Source organism: Sorex fumeus, unplaced genomic scaffold (genome assembly GCF_029834395.1).
Source record: "Sorex fumeus unplaced genomic scaffold, SorFum_2.1 ptg000019l, whole genome shotgun sequence".
NCBI classification, from domain to species: Eukaryota; Metazoa; Chordata; class Mammalia; order Eulipotyphla; family Soricidae; genus Sorex; species Sorex fumeus.
This window is the reverse complement of record NW_026606076.1, coordinates 28,562,001-28,580,882: the sequence shown is the minus strand read 5'-3', so window position 1 is coordinate 28,580,882 and position 18,882 is coordinate 28,562,001. Positions and strand designations below refer to the sequence as shown.

The 18,882-nt window shown below is 45.7% G+C and overlaps 1 pseudogene; it reads right to left on the bottom strand.

Annotated features, from left to right (window-relative positions):
• Positions 1-1,685: 1,685 nt before the first annotated feature.
• LOC130022170 (zinc finger protein 239-like) overlaps positions 1,686-18,882 on the bottom strand; it is a 139,934-nt pseudogene continuing 122,737 nt past the window's right edge.

Genomic DNA, 18,882 nt, shown 5'->3' with positions numbered 1-18,882 from the left:
TCCCCCTTGTGGTGGTCTGTCGCCGGTAGCTCATTGCGGGTATCGGGCACATCTCTGCAAAAAGCCGCTGGGTTCCGAGATTTATCTCTGAGTCTCTGGGATCATAGCCTTTAAGAGGTTTGATCAGGAACCAGAGAGACCTTGCCTCCAATTATATAGCTGAGCAGGAAATGGTTTGTTGTTGTGTCTTGCACATACCTAACTTTGGCTGTTTACTTTCTTGGAAAACTTTGCCCAAATTTTTTGTTGTCTGGCCAAAGGCACAACATCTATTTCGGAGTATCTGGAAGTCTGATGGTGCCATCAGGCTGCTGATGCACAGGCACAGATTGACCTGCTGGCGGTACCATAATCCCGTGTTGTAGAAATTCTATATATGGGAAAAAACACCAATAGTGGGGTTGGAATCACCTTGAAGCGACTAGGATGGTAGCCTCCCCATCCGCTAGGTACCCAGCAGCACCACAGAATAATTCCTGAGATGCAAAACCAGAAGTAAACCTTGTGCATCAAAGAATCCCTTCTAACACCCCTGAATAAAAGCAGCTATTAAAATTAATCCAAAGAGGGGCTGAAGTGATAGCAGAGCGGGTAAGAGGTTTGACTTGCATGTGACCAACCCGGGTTTGAATCCCAGAAACAATATGGTCACCTGAGCTTTACCAGGAGTAATTCCTGAGTGCATAAGTCAGGAGAAACCCATGCGAAACGCTGAGTGTGACACAAAAAGCAAAAAAAAAAAATTATAATCCAAAGAGTAAATTTTCAAGGCATATACCTCTCACTTGTCTAAACACACCCCAAAGTGCCAAACCCAGCACTGAAGCCAATGAAAATGACTGACGGCAAAAGTGTTCCTTTCCTTTGGGGGCTGCCCGTGAACATATCTGGAGTTTCGATAAGTGTTATTTCCAGTCTAAAGGCTCCAAACAGGGTCCTTCACAGTCTCCAGTAGGGAGGTACGAGATGATCAAGACCCCCACTCTTTGCAGGCTCCTCACACCAAGGCCTGAAGTCCATGTGCCCAACCTCCAGTGCCGTCTTGGACCTGGATAGATGGTGGCTGCAGGGGCCCTCAGGATAACTCACCTTCACCCATGACGCCTGAGCGACATAACAGCACCCAATGCACCCCTCAAAAGCTCCACATCCACTAAAGCCTGGATATCCAGAACAAGTAAGAAACAAGCTTGAATGCACCATACAATCTGGCTTGACCTGGCGCTCAAGCTGCCAAACCAGGGTGCTCAAGCATCCCAAATCCTAACACAGGAAATACTGAAGAATGAAGGATTACCTATTTTTCCATTTTCAAAGTATTCAATGCTGCATCTTGGTTGATTTCTGCCATAATTCCTGCTAACCAGCCCCACTGGGCCAAGCCAGTAGCATAGCAAACAATAATAGAGTAGTGAGCCATGACAGCTCTGAGCAGGAGGATGTTTCTCTACCTGTTTATTCAGACAACTTCCTCCTTATTTTCATCACCATGACCCATTAATTACAAGTTAACACACAAGCAATTCCAAGCACAAGAATAATGGAATAGGTGCAGCCTGGGTGAAAATCAGCAGGCTTCAGCAAAGTACTTCCCACATTCCTTACATATATACGGTTTCTCTCCACTGTGAAATCTCCTATGTATAGTCAATTTCGAGGATGAAGTAAAGGCCTTTCCGCATTCCTTACATATATATGGTTTCTCTCCAGTGTGAATTCTCCTATGTACACGAAGGCTTGAGGCTTCAGCAAAGGACTTCCCACATTCCTTACATATATAAGGTTTCTCTCCACTGTGAATTCTCCTATGTACACGAAGGCTTGAGGCTTCAGCAAAGGACTTCCCACATTCCTTACATATATACGGTTTCTCTCCAGTGTGAATTCTCCTATGTACACTAAGTTTTGAGGACAAAATAAAGGCCTTTCCACATTGCTTACAAACATAGGGTCTCTCTCCAGTGTGAATTTTCCAATGTTCCCTAAGTCTTGAGGTCAAAGCAAAGGCCTTTCCACATTCATTACATATATACGGTTTCTCTCCAGTGTGAATTATCCTATGTACATTAAGGCTTGAGGATGTAGCAAAGGCCTTTCCACATTCCTTACATATATACGGTTTCTCTCCAGTGTGAATTCTCCTATGTGCACCAAGGCTTGAGGATTGAGCAAAGGCCTTCCCACATTCCTTACATATATACGGTTTCTCTCCAGTGTGAATTCTCCTATGTACACGAAGGCTTGAGGCTCCAGCAAAGGACTTCCCACATTCCTTACATATATACGGTTTCTCTCCAGTGTGAATTATCCTATGTACACGAAGGCTTGAGGCTTCAGCAAAGGACTTCCCACATTCCTTACATATATACGGTTTCTCTCCAGTGTGAATTCTCATATGTACACTAAGTTTTGAGGCCAAAATAAAGGCCTTTCCACATTCCTTACAAACATAGGGTCTCTTTCCAGTGTGAATTTTCCAATGTTCACTAAGTCTTGAGGCCAAAGCAAAGGCCTTTCCACATTCCTTACATATATATGGTTTCACTGCAGTGTGAATTCTCCTATGTGCACCAAGGCTTGAGGATTGAGCAAAGGCCTTCCCACATTCCTTACATATATACGGTTTCTTTCCTGTGTGAATTCTCCTATGTACACTAAGATTTGAGGCTTTCGCAAAGGCCTTCCCACATTCCTAACATATATACGGTTTCTCTCCAGTGTGAATTCTCCTATGTACACTAAGACGTGAGGCTTTCTCAAAGGCCTTCCCACATTCCTTACATATATACGGTTTCTCTCCAGTGTGAATACTTCTATGTGTACTGAGGCCTGAGGATCGAGTAAAGGCATTGCCACACTCCTGACATATATAAGGCTTCTCTGCACTATGAGTTTTCATAGGTCCATTAAGTCTAGAGGTCTGAATAAAGGCCTTCCCACATGTCTGACATTCATGAGGTTTCTCTCCTGTATGAATTCTCCTATGCATAATAAGATGTGATGATTGATCGAAGGCCTTCCCACATGCTTCACATGCAAAAGGTTTCGCTCCTGAATTTATATTCATATGGTCATGATGGAGTAACCCTTGACTCACACTTTGTTCTTGGGGCTGACATTTCTGGGGATTCTGTCGACTGCGGTTTTCTAAGGGAACACCACAGTGCTGAGAACATGGGGAGGCTCCCCCACATTCCTTACACCTATATGGGTTCTGCTCACGGTGACTGTGGTTGAGGGTATGTTGCTGTGAGGGACTCACGATAAATAGTGCGTCTCTCCCTAGCAGGTGGCCCATTGGGGAATTTTGTGTCTGTGAACTGAGAATAACACACTCCAAGGAACTTTTTCCAGGAGAGGGCTTCTTCAGAGTGAGGTAGCTCTCGCCATTCTGATCACCCTCAGAAGACATCCCGCCTGTCTCGTCGTCCTCATGGGGCTGAGGGCAGGATTGATCACTCGAGACATTATCATACAGTGCAGGATCAGAGACATTCCACTCGGGGTGGCAGCTTTCCTGTAGAACAACAGAGGATTCTAATTATTGACTTATTCACTGAGTCTTCCTGTCAAAAAACTGAGCCCTTCAGATGTAGTTTCACACATATGCACCGCAAAAAAAGCAATTACTGACATATGAATTGTCTTACTATTGAATAACTTCATGGTACCGTAAGTTGGACGCACAATATTGATGGATAGAGAGTAAATTCTGTAACTTTCCCCGTTTTAAATTAATGAAGGAATACAACTAGAAATAATTCCTTCTATAGAAAATGGACACATCCATTTCAGGAGAAAATGAATAGATCCACATGTCGGTTTGGTTAAAGTTCCGTGTGGAACCTGTGATGCAGTGGTGAAGACTACGCTGCATCGTAACGCAGCTGAAGCAGACCACGTGGCCATTGCAATGCTCTCACCACAAGTGATGCCTTTCAGGATCAATGAAGTTTTTTTTTTCTTTCTGTTTTGTATTTTCTATTTATTGGAGGTTGGGTGGGTGGAGGGGCACACCATGCAGTGTCTAGGATCAGTTCTGTGGGTCTATGCTGTCTATAAGGCGTGCTGGGTAAGGACCATCCATCCCTATGCAAAACAAGTATATTTCTCACTGCACCATCTCTAGGGCGCACAAATTAGCTTTCTAAACAACTACCACTGTCAAGCCAATCAAAACTCACAGTATTCTTATACATGGTTGATTTCAGCACCTAGCAAAGCTAAGAGTCCTCTACTCCAAGCATCAGGTTTTGGAATTCCTCCCTGCCAATCCCAGCCTTCCACCTTTACAATCACATACTTGGTCCACTTCTGCTGGCATAATAATATTTATTCTGTATTCGTGAATCTTACCAACTCACTCGTACTTGCTGACCCCATTCCCAAATCAAAGTGCTGTACTGCCAAATCCTGAAGTCGCGGTTTCAGTTCTGAAACTGAAGAGAACATGCAATTCACACATGTCACACATGTCACAATATGTAGCAAAATGATGCCATGTAGTTAAGAGTACATCTCTGTGGTTCTCAAAGTCCAAAGACTCCCACACTAAACAAAAGATTCGGATAGTGGAAAACTGTGAGGATCTTGGCAATTCTACACTAGGTTATGTTTTTGTTTTTGAGCAGACCTGGTGATGTTCGGGGAACCAGGTTACTGAGCAGATTATTGAACAGGTCACATTCAGGCACTGCAAGGCGCTCCCTGCTGTACTATCGTTTAGATCCAAACTATCTCTGTTATGGTGTTATTTATTCGAAAGCCATGGAAGCAAATTACAGGATCATTCTGTGATTGACAGTCCAGGAAAATGAAGAGCAGCTTGAGTGCGGCACAGGCCCAAGGATCCAGGACACCAAGGTCCCGGCCTCAGCAGCATGTTTCACACATGCTCAGGGCACCCATACACTGCACAGGGCCTGAGCCAGGAAGGGTCCTCAGATACTCACCCGCACACACGCCTCTCCTACCCGACCTCAGAACTCCTCCTTCCAGCCAGGAGATCACTGCAGGCTTCATTCCAGTGTGCCCTGCCCCAACAGAGACAGAGGCATGGATATGTCACAGGGAAAAGGTGACAGGTAAATGCCCATGTTTTCCTGATATAAGTGGGCATATATCAGAAAAGCATGAACAGAATGTCAATTTCCAAAATTCCACATATTTCCAGTTATTCGAGAGTTAAGACCCAAGAAAATATCACAAATACTCTAGACCTGGCCTTGTGTATGGCCGACAGGGGGTTGATTAGCACAGTATGTTTTTGTTTTTTGTCTTGTTTTGGGTCTCACCTGGAAATGATCAGGGGAGACTCCTGACTCTGTATTCAGAAATCACTTCTGCTGGTGCTCGGGGATGACATGGGTTGCCGGGAATTTAACCCACGTGCGCCGCTTGCAAGAAAATCACTTTCCTCCCTGTACTTTCTCTCTAGGCCCAGCAGCACATGGGGTTTCCTGAGCCCCTCATGAACTTTTCACGGATTTCAGTAAAACTAAGTGCATAATAAATCTGTAAGTGGCCAAGGGTGAAAAGAGACCCTTATTTTTTAAGCTAAAAATGTATCCAGAAAGAGAGCACAGCAGGAGTTTCTCACGGACAATCCAGTTGCGATACCTGATATCATCTAGAGTCCCTCATGCCAGCCAGGAGCGATCCCTAAGTGCAGAGTCCAGAAGCAAAACCTAAGTCTTGCTGAAGTCTCACAAGAACCATAAGAAGTAAATAAAGGACTGAAATAGGACAGCGTCTAATGAGTTGAGAGACGAGATATCAAATACCCTGTGGTGTGAAAGAGATAGTACAGCAAATAAGACAGAAGAGCTGCACACACATGTGGGTTTGATCCCAGGCAGCCCATATGGTCTTGGAGCAAGGCCAGGTGTGGATTCTGAATACAAAGGCAGGAATAATCCCTAATCCCTAAGGAAAAAAGAAAATGCAAAAACCGTCTGACTTGAGTGACTGGTGCAAAAGTACGGGGGGTGAGGCACCGACAGTTTAACTTGCCAAGAGGTTTCAATATACGGTTCCATATGGCCCCTGAACACTCTTAGGAGTCATCCTTTAGCACAGATCCAAGAGAACTGTGGACTGTGCCCCCCAAACAAAGGCAACAGCAAAACCAATTAAACACACAAAATTTCGTGTAGTACACAAAGTAAATTGTTGCACCAATGGATGGAAGTATTTAAAGGGACCTGAGTGATAACTGGGCAGATAGGGATCTTCCCATGGACACAGTCGAAAACGGTTGATCTGAATCACCCCATACAGTCCGGCTACTCCACAAGAGTAATTCCTGAAGACAAAGCTGAGAATAAGCCCTGAGTATCCACAGGTGAACCCTAAAAAAAACGAGGGAGGGAAGAGCTACTGCACACCCGTCACAGAGCTACTGTTGGACACACAGCTGCCGCCCAACCCCAGGGAGCCAACGCGGGTCTGTTCAGACACGGTTGGCTCCACACTGCTCTCACCGACAGCCTGCAGATTCTGGTAGGTCTCCAGCATCACGTCCCTGTAGAGCTTCCGCTGAGAGGCCTCCAGGCATGACCATTCCTCTGGGGTGAAGTTCACAGCCACATCATGGAAGGTCACTGCGTCCTGAGTCAGCACACGAAGAGGGTGGGAGTCAGAGTCTATCTTAGCCTCATTCCCACTACTCTGAGGCCAGGTCCCAGGGTCCTATATTGTCGCTGGGCCTCTCCACTTCGAATGAACCAGCCTCCATGCTCACGCATGACTGATAGGCCCCAAAAATCACATAAGGCAACTGGATCTGCTAAAGTGGGAGGACGTTATACAGAAGGTTCTTGGATGTATCTGCCTTTCCTGGTAACCACCTGGCCAATTCGAGCACCACTGGTCCAGTGAGCACTGTAGAGAGGATCACCTGAACACAGACTTGTACGATCCAAAAGATTATCCCTGGGTGTAGCAAAAAACACGGCACGCTAACCGCTGCACCCCCACAGCTCATGACCACTAGGATTTAGAACTCGACAGTCCGTATAGACAACTACTCAGAGCAGTGCTTGGCATGTGTGTCGGTAGGAACTCACTGCACTGTACCTCCCCAAATCTCGCTCAAATAATGTAGAAGTTTCTTGACCCCAACATCTCTACTGGCCGCAGAGATTCTTGGCTCTTTCTCCTTGGGATCAGCGCATACCCAGAAATCCACACACAAGATTATGTGAACGTAAGACTATATGACCGAGCAGTTAGTCTCTCTAAAGTAGGAAGGACAAAACAGGAGAAAAGCAAGTCTGGGGGCCCAAGTCACTGTAGTTGCCAGGGCGCAAACGGGGCCAGCACACCCCAGGGTGCTCTGAGGCCAGTCAGTAGTGAATCCAGAGCACAGAGTCAAGAGGACAGCTGATGACAAAAACAATGCAAAAGAAGCTGAAGCAGCAGGTTCGCGTAACAGGACAGCTGTTCCAGGGACAGCATGTAGTAATTGGCGCTCCCCAACATCCCATATGGTCCACAAGCACTGCCAGGGGCAATGCCAGAGAAAACCCAAGATGAAACCTTTGGACCTCCAGCATCCCATTCGTCACCTAGACCTTTCAGGAATGAGCATTGAGCACTGAAATTTGAGTACTCCTCATGCACCACTGGGTATGCCCCAAGGCCAAATAAAACAAAATAAACATACACAAAAGCAGCTTCAAACAGCAGAATGGGACGGTCTGATCGGAAGTCTCATCTTGGAATCCTTCCAAAAGAAACTCAAAACAGATGGTCCAGGAAGCCTGGGCACTCCTGGTACTACCTCATGTCATTCTATCCCTCTACTCCTACCTGGGGACAGTTTATCAGAAGCCGCGTCACCATCTTCTCCTGTCACTGTTGTTCTGAGGATCAGCAGGAGGCTCCGTGCAAAAACCTGGAGAAGTAGGAACATTGAGCACCAGACAGGAGCACCTCCTCCCACTCCTGAGCTCAGACCAGCCACACCCTCGGGCACAGCCTCACAATTCTGCCTCTGGGAGACAATGGCAGAAGCTCCTGTCTCCGCTGGGGATGCAAATTTTCCTGGCATCTGTGCTGCACTTTCAGGAGAGGAGCCTGGGCCCAGGATACAGGGGAAGAAAAAACAGCCTTCTCTGATCCCCAGATACCTCTCTGGCTCCCACATGAAAGTCCCTGTAGGCCTTTTCAGGAGCTCCCGAATACTAGTGCCCCCCTGCAGCTGGCAGCAGTGCTGCCCCGTGGCAACCGTAGCCTGGAATGTGGCTACACCATGTGACTTAGAGTGAACAAATCTTCAACACTCTCTTGCAGGGTAGACAAGGACATGCACCTGGGCACTCTGTTCTGGGGACCTCAGTATTTACCACAATGGCAGGTGTCGTCTGCTCAGGGTGAGATGAAGAGTCAGGGGTGCTTTGCAGCTTGATGTGAGGGACCTGAAATTCATGAACCAGAAAAAGATACACTGGTATTGCGGTTAGAAGGCAATAATGTGAACTGGGTGCTTGACTAGATGAACCAACCAATCCTCTGTATCCGATATGCCCCCCAGCAGCACCAGGGATAATACCTGAGCTTAGAGACTCGAGTAACTCATGAGCATCTCCGCATATGTGCTCTCTCTCCCCTTAAAATATAAAGAACCAAAAATAGCCCCGGAAATACATTTTCATTGGCAAACCTCTGCCACATTCAGGCCCCCTTCCCCCCCATATACCCTGCATGATCACGGCTATCACAGCAGAAAATGAAGATGACCAGCAACAGGTCTCCTGCCATTAGGTGGAGGGGCTGAAGCTCTGCACCTTAAACCTGGGGATTCTACAGAAGCGAGCTTAGGGCCAATGGTTCAAACATGGGACTGCTGGGACGATTGGAATAGCCAAGCCCTCGGATGATTCCCGCATTCACCCACTGTTGCCCCATCCCGGAGCTGGAGACGATCGTGGGAAAAGAGTCACACCAGAATCACGAACTCACAACTGTCACACCTGAAGCCTGAGACAGCCCCCACTGGACCCCAAAGGTCTGCGTCGCCCTAAAACCTTCATCACACCTCACTATCTACCTGGATATTGGCAAACAAGTGAAAAACCAGCGCAAAAGTGCCCCCCAAGTTGGCTCGGCTGCTCGGCTCAGAGTGTGGAAACGGGAAGGCGCAGGGTGCTCACAGGAGGTTGCTCGAATCCTGCAAATAAATCCTTCTTCAGACTCCCCCTTCCAAGATGGGGAGCAAATTTACTTGTCCTTTGCCAAGTGAGCCACAGCCCCAGTGTCTGAGTGAGGGATGGAAAATGAACCATGACATTTATAACATCACTTATGACATCACTTCCGTTTCCATTAGGTACCTTAAAGAGCCAGAGTCTAGGCACGGAGAACCTTTTTGCCACCCAGGTGAATCTGTGCTGCAAGGGGGATGGACTCGAATAAAGGAGTTGAGAGGCAAATGCTGGACTAGTCAGTCACACAATGGGGGCCTGGGGGTAAGGAGAAGTCCCCTGATCCTGCATTGTCACCTAACATTGAACCAATGATATCTAAACACAGAATGTTACCCTGACTCTTGTCAAATGATCCCTAAGCTCATAGACAAGAGTAAACACTGAGCACTGTAGGCTGTGGTGAAAAATTTAAGAAGAAAAAAGGCAAAATCTACCGAAGGTGGGGGGAATGATGTACAAAGACAAATTTGAGAGTGAAACATTAAAAGAGTCAAATTTCTGGTCCTTAAAAATCCCCTATTCTTGGGGCTGGAGAGACAGCACAGCGGGTAGGGCGTATACCTTGCACATGGCCAATGTGGGTTCGATTCCCAGCATCCCGTATCATCTCCTGAGCATTGCCAGGAGTATCTCCTGAGTGCAAAGCCAGGAGTAATCCCTGTGCATCGCCAAGTGTGACCCAAAAAAGAAAAAAATAATCCCATATTTTTGATCTATCCGTGCTACAGAAAGTCACAGTTTCTCCTGAATCCCTGTTGTTCTTTCACCATTGTGCATATATATATGTATATATAATTGTGACTTTGTGTGATTTTTGTTTCGAGGCCACAACCAGCAGATGCAGGGCTTACTCCTAGCTCTACATGCAGGAATTACTCTGGTACAGACCATATGGGATGCACGGGATAGAACCTCGGTCGACGGATGGATGGTAAAGTCCTTACTCACTGTACTATGGCCCCGGGTCTAAGTAAACGTGCTCCTAGCACACCCAGTGGGATTCCTGAGCAAATGTCCTCTCCTGGAAAACCAAAACTTTCTTGCTTAAAAAAAACAAAATCCTTTACCCTGGTTGGATTCTAGTTCTAAACAATTTAGGTTTAACATTGGTTCATCATTTCTCCTCTGCTACAAGGAGCTGAGGCTTACTGAGTAACACCCATCCTAATCACACCCATTTCCTTAGTATTCATCTTTCATTCCCTGTGCTCTGCTTCTCCTATACATTATTCACCCATTTTCCCTAATCACAACCTGTGAATTGTAAAGTCAGATTTTCCAGAGATCTCTGGATTTTGTATTTGTAAATAAAATGTTGACTTTCTCGTTCCTTTATATCCTCTACAGTTTACTTTAGAAAAATATCCTTTTTTGCTCCTGAACAAGGACCAGTGCAGTCCCAAGTTGGGAAGATTGTGTTGGGAGGATTGGGATGGCCATGCCCCCAGCCCTCAGCTTTGTCTAGACAAAGGAAGGCAATATTATGCTTTTGTAACTTCAGAATTAATTAACTGCATATACTATATACTCCTGGGCATTGTCATGTATATGAGACTTAGTGCTCATCTGCCCTTTGTTCTTAGCACCCCAAAAGCAAGAGACTGGATGGACCCAGGAGAGCTGTGAGCTACCCTGGCATCAAAAAGGGACAGGTAAGCACCATACCAGAGGGGTGACTGATCATTTACACAGATAAACATTTGACAGAGTAAATTCTCATGGGGAGATTTACCCAAGGAGACACTCTGTCTCCCAGGGACATCTACGTTGCTTTTATCTTTTCCTCTAGTTGTATAAGTTATCAACACTTGTAGTTGTTTGGATAAACACAGTGAGAGACAAATATCCCAACACTTAGTTCTCTGGGCTTTGACAGCAAATAAGACTTTTTTTTTTCCTCTTTGCTTTTTTGGGTCACACCCGGTGATACAAGGGGATACTCCTGGCTCTGCGCTCAGGAGTTACTCCTGGCATTGCTCAAGGGACCATATGGGATGCTGGGAATCGAACCCAGGTTGGCCGTGTGCAAGCCAAACACCCTACCCGCTGTGCTATCTCTCCAGACCCCAGAGCAAATAAGGCTTTTAACACTTACTTCTCTGGGCTCTGAGAGCAAGCAAGGCTTTTACTGTAAATCCCAGACTAAGTCTTCAGGCCAGTTCACCTTCTCCTTCCCCATGGGGATCCTGTCTCTAATGTTGTAACTGTTTGCATCAAGACCATGCACACATGCTTTCTACAATGTTCCATTTCGAAGCTGGGGTAGTTTTCCCACTTGTCCCTGGTCCATACAAGTTCCACGGCAGAACCTCCCTTTTGGGGTGTTAGGACTACAGTAACTGAAGCCAGAGTCAAGTAATTATGACCAAGCAATTATGCCCAGGAGTAGATATACTTGATTCCATCTACTCCAAAATACTAGGAGTATAAGCATTGATGGTCTTTCTGTGTTTAACCAAAGAACAGTGCTGTAGAGTGAAAACATAAAAATGCTATAGGGGAAACAGGAAAGCAGGTACAAATCCACAGCCACTTCAACTACAAAGCAGTACAAATACAAAGTTGAGAAAAACCAGAAAGTTATGGTATATAAGTAATCAAGACTGGCCAGGGGAACTGAGACAACGCGAAGAAAAATACAAAGGAAATGTTAAAGATAAACTTTAACTAAATCAGGGATGTTAGCAAGCACATGATAAGCTTCTCTGGAAGGAGCAAAAGGGGCAATTCACAGATGAAGCCTAAGACACTTTGGGTTAATATCCAGCAGATCACCAACAGCCTGGCCCCTGTTTCCTTCTTTGATCCTCTGTTACCCTTCACCGGCCAGGGTGGGGAGTCCAATCATAGCCACCAAAGGCATGCAGCGCATGTCCAGGCATTATTTGAACACAATTCTCAGTGTAATAGCCAGGTTTTGCCTAATCAGGGAGAGATGAAGAGTCGGGGTGCAATTTTCAAATTGATTTTAGGATACAGAAATTCTACGTTAGAAAAAACAACAATGTGGAGTCAGAGATATTAAGCTGGGAGGGGCGCTTCCCTTGCTGACCCTGATTGATATTCAGCATCTCACATGAAACCTAAAGAACTTAAAATAAAAAGAATTCCAGAGTACTGCTCCTTTAGGAAGCCCCAAGATTACATATTTGTGCCGAAAATACAACCAAAAATAGCCCCAAAGTAAATTTTCAGTTGCAAACCGCAACCACCCCTAGAACCCCACCCAAGGGATGGTCTGGAAATCAAGGCTACTAATGAATAGCGACTGACGGCTACAGTGTCATTTGCCATTAGGGAGCTGCCCCTCAAAAATGAACAGTCCTTTTATAGTTTTGGAGGCACCACCGGCGATATGGACGAGAAACTTTTAACTGCGCTCAGGCACCCATCCTGGTCGAGCTTGGAGATCGATCTTGGGTGGGCCAGATGCAAAGCAAACGCCCTAACCGCTGTACTATCTCTCAGGTCCTCTAAGTGAACCTGCAGCTTCTACAGCAGTGAGGTTGGGGCCAAAGCGTGCAAGACAGGGCCCAGCACAGTCCCGAGGTGGGAGGGTAGGGACGGCCCAGTGCCCGCCCCACCCACTCGGCCCCGCGCCCACCTGCCACCATCCCATGGCGGAGCTGCAGGGGATCCCCAGAATCACACACTCACACCCACAACCCCTGAGCCCCAGCACAGCCCCACTGCACTCACCAAATCTCCGAGTCCCCCAGAAAACCCCGCCGGGCGGCAGGAACCGTGTGGATATCAGTTGAAAAAGCTTAAAAGTGTCCTTAGAGCTGGCTTGGCTCCACCCCTCAGTGCAGAAACTGGGAGGCGCGGTGCGGGGTGCTCACGGGAGGCCGCTAATGTCCTGCCACAAAACCGGCCTTCACAGACCCCTTCCACGACGGACAGACAGCCTCTTCTCCCTTCACCTGCTTAACAAATGGAGGCCTGATCCAGCATCTTGCACGCAAACATGTAAATGCCCTGCAAGCAACCTTAAAGGGCCAGACACCAGCTGTGCAGAGAACAAGTAGGAAATTGCAGGTAAATGTGTAAGGCTGGTTGGCTGGAGCGAAAGCACAGTGGATAGGGTGTTTGCCTTGTATGCAGCTGACTCAGGTTCAATCATCTGGATTCTATATGGTCCCATTTTGGTGTATAAGAGATTGTCAGGATTTTACTGCTTCCAAAGTGTAAGTCTCAAAACATTTACCCTCAATGTTTGTGTAAATCAAATGGAAAACTGAATACAATGAGTGCAGATATGCTACAGCGAATGAAGTGCTTTCTTGCATTTGGCTCTACCTGGACACAAATTATGGACAGCACTGCGGGATTTGACTCCCAGAACATAACACAGAAGGGCCTGAATAATAGAGGTTTGGCTGTCTATACAACGTCAAAAATGGCAAACCACAGCATCCTGGTTGATCTATGCCATGATCTATGCAAAGCAGGGCCTCTGAGCCCAGTCAGAGTCACAGCAAAGAATGAAACCATGGTTAGTCGTGACAGTACCCAGCAAAATGCAATGTTTGTACCTATTTACTTCTTATTTAATTCCTTCCACCTTGCCTTATCACTAAGAACCATTATTTACCAGTTAACATACTGGGAAGTCCACATGCCAGGACATTGTCATAACCATGGTGCAGGGGATAATCAGCAAGTACCTTTCACTTACGGTACTAGTATCACAGAAGCTTTCACATATAACAGGATTATTTCCTTCCTTACTGTACTTTTGTATCTATCCCCCACCTACTTGTTGAAACTAAAATTGTTTTACCTAAGGGCCCTGTTCTGACGCCGGCCATTGTTATCATGGAAGTGATTGATCCAACATAACATTTATATTTACTAAAGCTTGAGGGAACATGAAAGCTTTCCTATATTCCTTACCTACAGGATTTCCTCCAGGACTGTCTTTAAAGTCGCAGGTGAAAATAATTCACTTTCCATGTTCTTACATAAATATATATATTCTTACATATATAAATATGTATATTTATATACAGCTTCTCTCCAGTGTGAATTCTCCTATGCATAAGGTCCGAGGATCCAGGAAAGTCCTTCCCACACTCCTGACAGATGTAATTTCTCACTGCAAAATGACTTTTCACATGCGCAGTCAGGGCTGGAGACAAACTGAACACCTTTCCACATTCCTTACACTTATGAGATTTCTCTCCACTGTGAATTTTCCTGTTCAGAAACCTATGCCAATTGCATCAAAATCTTCCTGCAGTCATTTCATATATAAGGCCTCAATCCAGGATAAATTTTTCTCACGCAGAAAAGCTTGAGGATTGAGTAAAAATCTTCCCATACCCCTACATATGTCTACTTCGAGAACGAATTTTCATTTGTTTAATAAGGAGTTAGGGGAAAGTGAAGGCTTTGCAAAAGTCAGAACAAACATAAGGTTTGTCTCCTATATGAAAATTTCAGTGTCACAAAAGGATTGTGAAATAAGCAAAGGCCTTGCCACACTCCTTACATATATACATGGATTCACTGCAATGTGCATTTTCTTATGGACAAAAAAGTTTGAATAGTAAGTGAAGACCCTCCCACAGTAGTGACACGAATAGTGTTTCATTCACCTGCATGAACATTCCTATGCTCAGAAAGACCTGAGATGAAAGGACTTTCCACCAACCTCACATATATAAGGGTTTTCTGCAAAACAGAATTTATGAAAACTAAGACTTCAGGAAGAAGCAAAGGCCTTCCTACATTGCTCCCAAATATAAGTTATCTCTCCAGTGTTCCAGTGTGAGTTTTTCTGTGTACTAAGGCTTGTGGAATAAGCAAAGACTTTCACTCTGTATATGCATATGGTTTCTTTCCAGTGTGACTTTTTCTGTGCATACTAAGATGTATGAGTCAGAGAAAGGCCACAGCACATTCCTTACATGCATACGGACTCTCCAGTAGGAAATCTCCCATGTATAAGGTATGAGGATCCATCAAAGGCCTTCCCACAGTCCTTAAAAAGTTTCTCTCCTGTGTGGATGTTTACATAGTCCCACCGGGGTCATGCTGGACTCAAAAGTTTGTCCTCAGTGCTTACATTTCTGGGAATTCTGTCCAATATGGGCTTCTATGGGAAAGTGATGGTGGTGAGGACATGGGAAGAGTGATCTTCTGATCAGGCTCAGAACACATACCACCTGTCTCGGCATCCCTGTGGGGATGAGGGCCAAATTGCTCACTTGAGCCTTTATCACAGTGTGCAGGAAGAGACATTCCACCAGGGCTGGCTACTGCCATGTAGAAGAACAGAGGATTGCACTCATTAGTCTATGGCATGAGAGTTTTCCTGTCAAAAGAAATTAAGCTCTGTAGGTAGGTAGCTGGTAGGGTACGGGACAATGAGTTTCTTGGGGAAATAATAAATGCAGATGGGGATGAAAGCAGTGACTCCGAAGCCAACCCTGGGGATTCAGAGAGGAACTGGCTTAGTAGAAACCCAGAGAGCTGGAGACATGGAAGAGGAACAAAGGCTGGTAAGAACATCAGAGAGCAAGGTCTGGCCAACGCTCTACCCCTTGACGACACGCGAGCAGTGGACTCTCAGCTTCAAAGAAAACCCCAGGAGGCAGTTTCAGAAACATGATTTCAAACTGGGAGTATCACGCTAGTAGAGTGCGCTGCATGCAGTCAATCTAGGTACAATGTCCAGAATTCCAAAGGGTCCTCTGAGCACAATCTGACAAATAGATGGATGGAATTTTCCTTTATCCAATCGTAAATGTTTCCTTTTTTACCTCTATTATTAGTAAAATAAGATGGGTGGGATCCAGGAATGTGACCGTCCTTGTGAGAAATCACAGGTAAACGGAATGGTCTCCTGGGATGTGGAGAGCTTGGGACCTTACCCATATTCCCTATTATAAAAGATTTCATCAAGGTGCCCCTTCTATCCTTTCAAACAACATTCTGTGCACAGTTACATGTATCTAAACTCTCCAACTGACACCAGAGCAACTGTAGATCTGGGTAGGGTGTTGTTTGCACATGGCCAACCTAGGTTCAATCCCCAGGATCCTGTAGTTTCCAGGAACACCATCAGAAATAATACCTGAGTGCAGAGCCAAGAGAAACCATTGAGGATCACCAGGTATTGTAGTATAATAGAGTATGCCCTTGCTCCCTGGCAGGTGAGATATTATGTTTCTTTTTTTCCCTTTATTTTATTTTTTTACAGTGGTAAATTTATAAATTTTTGTGCATTGGTTTCAATTATACAATGATCAGATACCCATCCCTCCACCAGTGCCCATTTTCCACCACCATGGATAATATCCCTCCCACCCACATCCCCCCACCTCCCCTGCCTCTGTGGCAGGGCAATCCCCTGTGTTCTCTCTCTCCTTTTGGGTGTTGTGGTCTGCAAAAGAGGCATTGAGTGGCAAACATGTTCAGTCCATAGTCTACTGTCGACATGCTTCTCCCCTCCTGGGAGGATCCTCCAAACATCCTTTATTTGGTGCTCCCTTCTCTATCTGAACTGCCCTTTCCTCTAGGATACCCGGCTGGCCTCTAAGTTATGGAGTAATCCTCCTGGTGCTGATCTCAGCTATTCTTGGGTATTAATCTCATACTTTGTTACTTTATATCCCCCAGATGAATGCAATCTTTCTATGTCTATCCCTCTCTTTCTGACTCATTTCGCTTAGCATGATACTTTCCATATTGTACCACTTGTATGTAAATTTCATGACTTCATCTTTTCTAAGAGCTACATAGTACTCCATTGTGTAGATGTACCAAAGTTTCTTTAACCAGTCATCTGTTCTTGGGCATTCAGGTTTCTTCCAGTTTCTGGCTATTGTAAAGAGGGCTGCAATGAACAAACAAGTGCAGATGTCACTTCGACTATACATTTTTGCCTCTCTGGGATATATTCCCAGGAGTGGTATTGCTGGGTCAAATGGGAGCTCAATTTCTAATTTTTTGAGAATCGTCCATACTGTTTTCCAGAAGGGCTGAACCAGTGGACATTCCCACCAACAGTGAAGGAGTGTCCCTTTCTCGCCACATCCACGCCAGCATCGGTTGCTTCTGTTCTTTTGAATGTGGGCCAGTCTCTGAGGTGTGAGATGGTATCTCATTGTGGTTTTGTGGATCTTATGTTTCTTGATTGCCCATAACCTTTCAATTACCTTTGTCTCCTGATCAGATTTTGACTTTTAAATATTGTCTTTCTCTTCTCCTTAATGTCTTTTGCATGGTTAGCTATTTCAGAGCAATTGCTTTTTGTATGGATACAGGAAGACAGGTCCAAAGAAAAGCCTGAGCTTGAGAGTTGGTCTCCAGATAATATTACCTCCTGGACATCTGCTCTCTTGACTGAAGCCTCAGCTGCCCTTACTTCCTCAATCTCATAAAGAAGGGTCCGATGAGGGACTAGATGGACCCAGGGCAAGTGGTGAGCTAGCTACACTGGCATCGAAATGGGCCTGGCCAAAGTACCATAATGCTTATCTATAAGAGCCTGGTCATGGACAAATTTTGTCACGAATCAAAAAGTAATAACTAGATTGGACGCTGCTGGGATTGGGAGTGATTGATCCGGCCTGAGTCTGAATCTGTGGTGAGAAGTCCCCAGGAGAGTCACGAACAAGTCTAAAAGTGTCTATTACTATGTTCATACAGAATGGTAATCATTAGGACTAAATATGTCAATTAAGTTGCTGGTCGAAGGAGAGGAGTAACACACCTTTAGGGCTGCTTTTTCTTCATGGGCTGCAGGTGATGGGGAAGACTAGAAAACCATTTTTCATTGTGCTTCCCGTGGGGAGGCGTGGATTGGGGCCGTGGTGAGAGAAGAAAAAGAGCAGCTTTAGGGAGACAGGGGGAATGAAGGAGACTGAGAAAAGAGATGGTCCTCCTCCACCCAGATCCCCTATCTTCCAGTATATAGGCATTACACCCACCAACTGCCCCCGGTGCTGTGTAATCCCATCAATGGCCAAGACCCAGAGACTATAAAACCCTGCTCCTGAAAGAAAACAAGTAGTCTCCTGCCTCCGTGTCTGGCTTTCTCACTGGTGCCTTTTGGAGGAGGGTGTGTTGAGTTTCCCTTCCAACCCCCAGCAGAGCCCCGGCAGCTCACGACCTCTGGTTCGAGACACAGCCATGCTTAAGACCACTCTCCACAAGATCGGACGAGCCTCATGCATGAAGGAACCGGCAGAGGAACCCAGGTGTGCAGGACCTGGGGCTGAGATCTCCAGGCTGCTCGTATTGGGACTGGGCCTCCTCCACCCAGATCTCCCATCTTCCAGTATGTAGGCGTTACACCCACCAACTGTCCCCGGTGCCGTGTAATCCCATCAATGGCCAAGACCCAAAGACTATATATGCTTATCTATAAGAGCCTGGTTATCCCCCTTTTTGATTCATGACAGAATTTCATTTCATGTATGTGTGCGTGTGTGTATATACACACATGTATATATATATATATATATATATATATATGTGTGTGTGTGTGTGTTTGTGCATGTGTGTATATCTAAATCTATATGTATACTTAATTTGTTCACAAGTCAACCTCCACCAACCAGTTTTGTAGAATGCAGGTTTGGATTTGGGCGCTACAGGTGGCAGAACTTTGACCTTACCTGAGTGGTGCTTGGGGAATCCTGCGTTTTACAGGAGACTACCA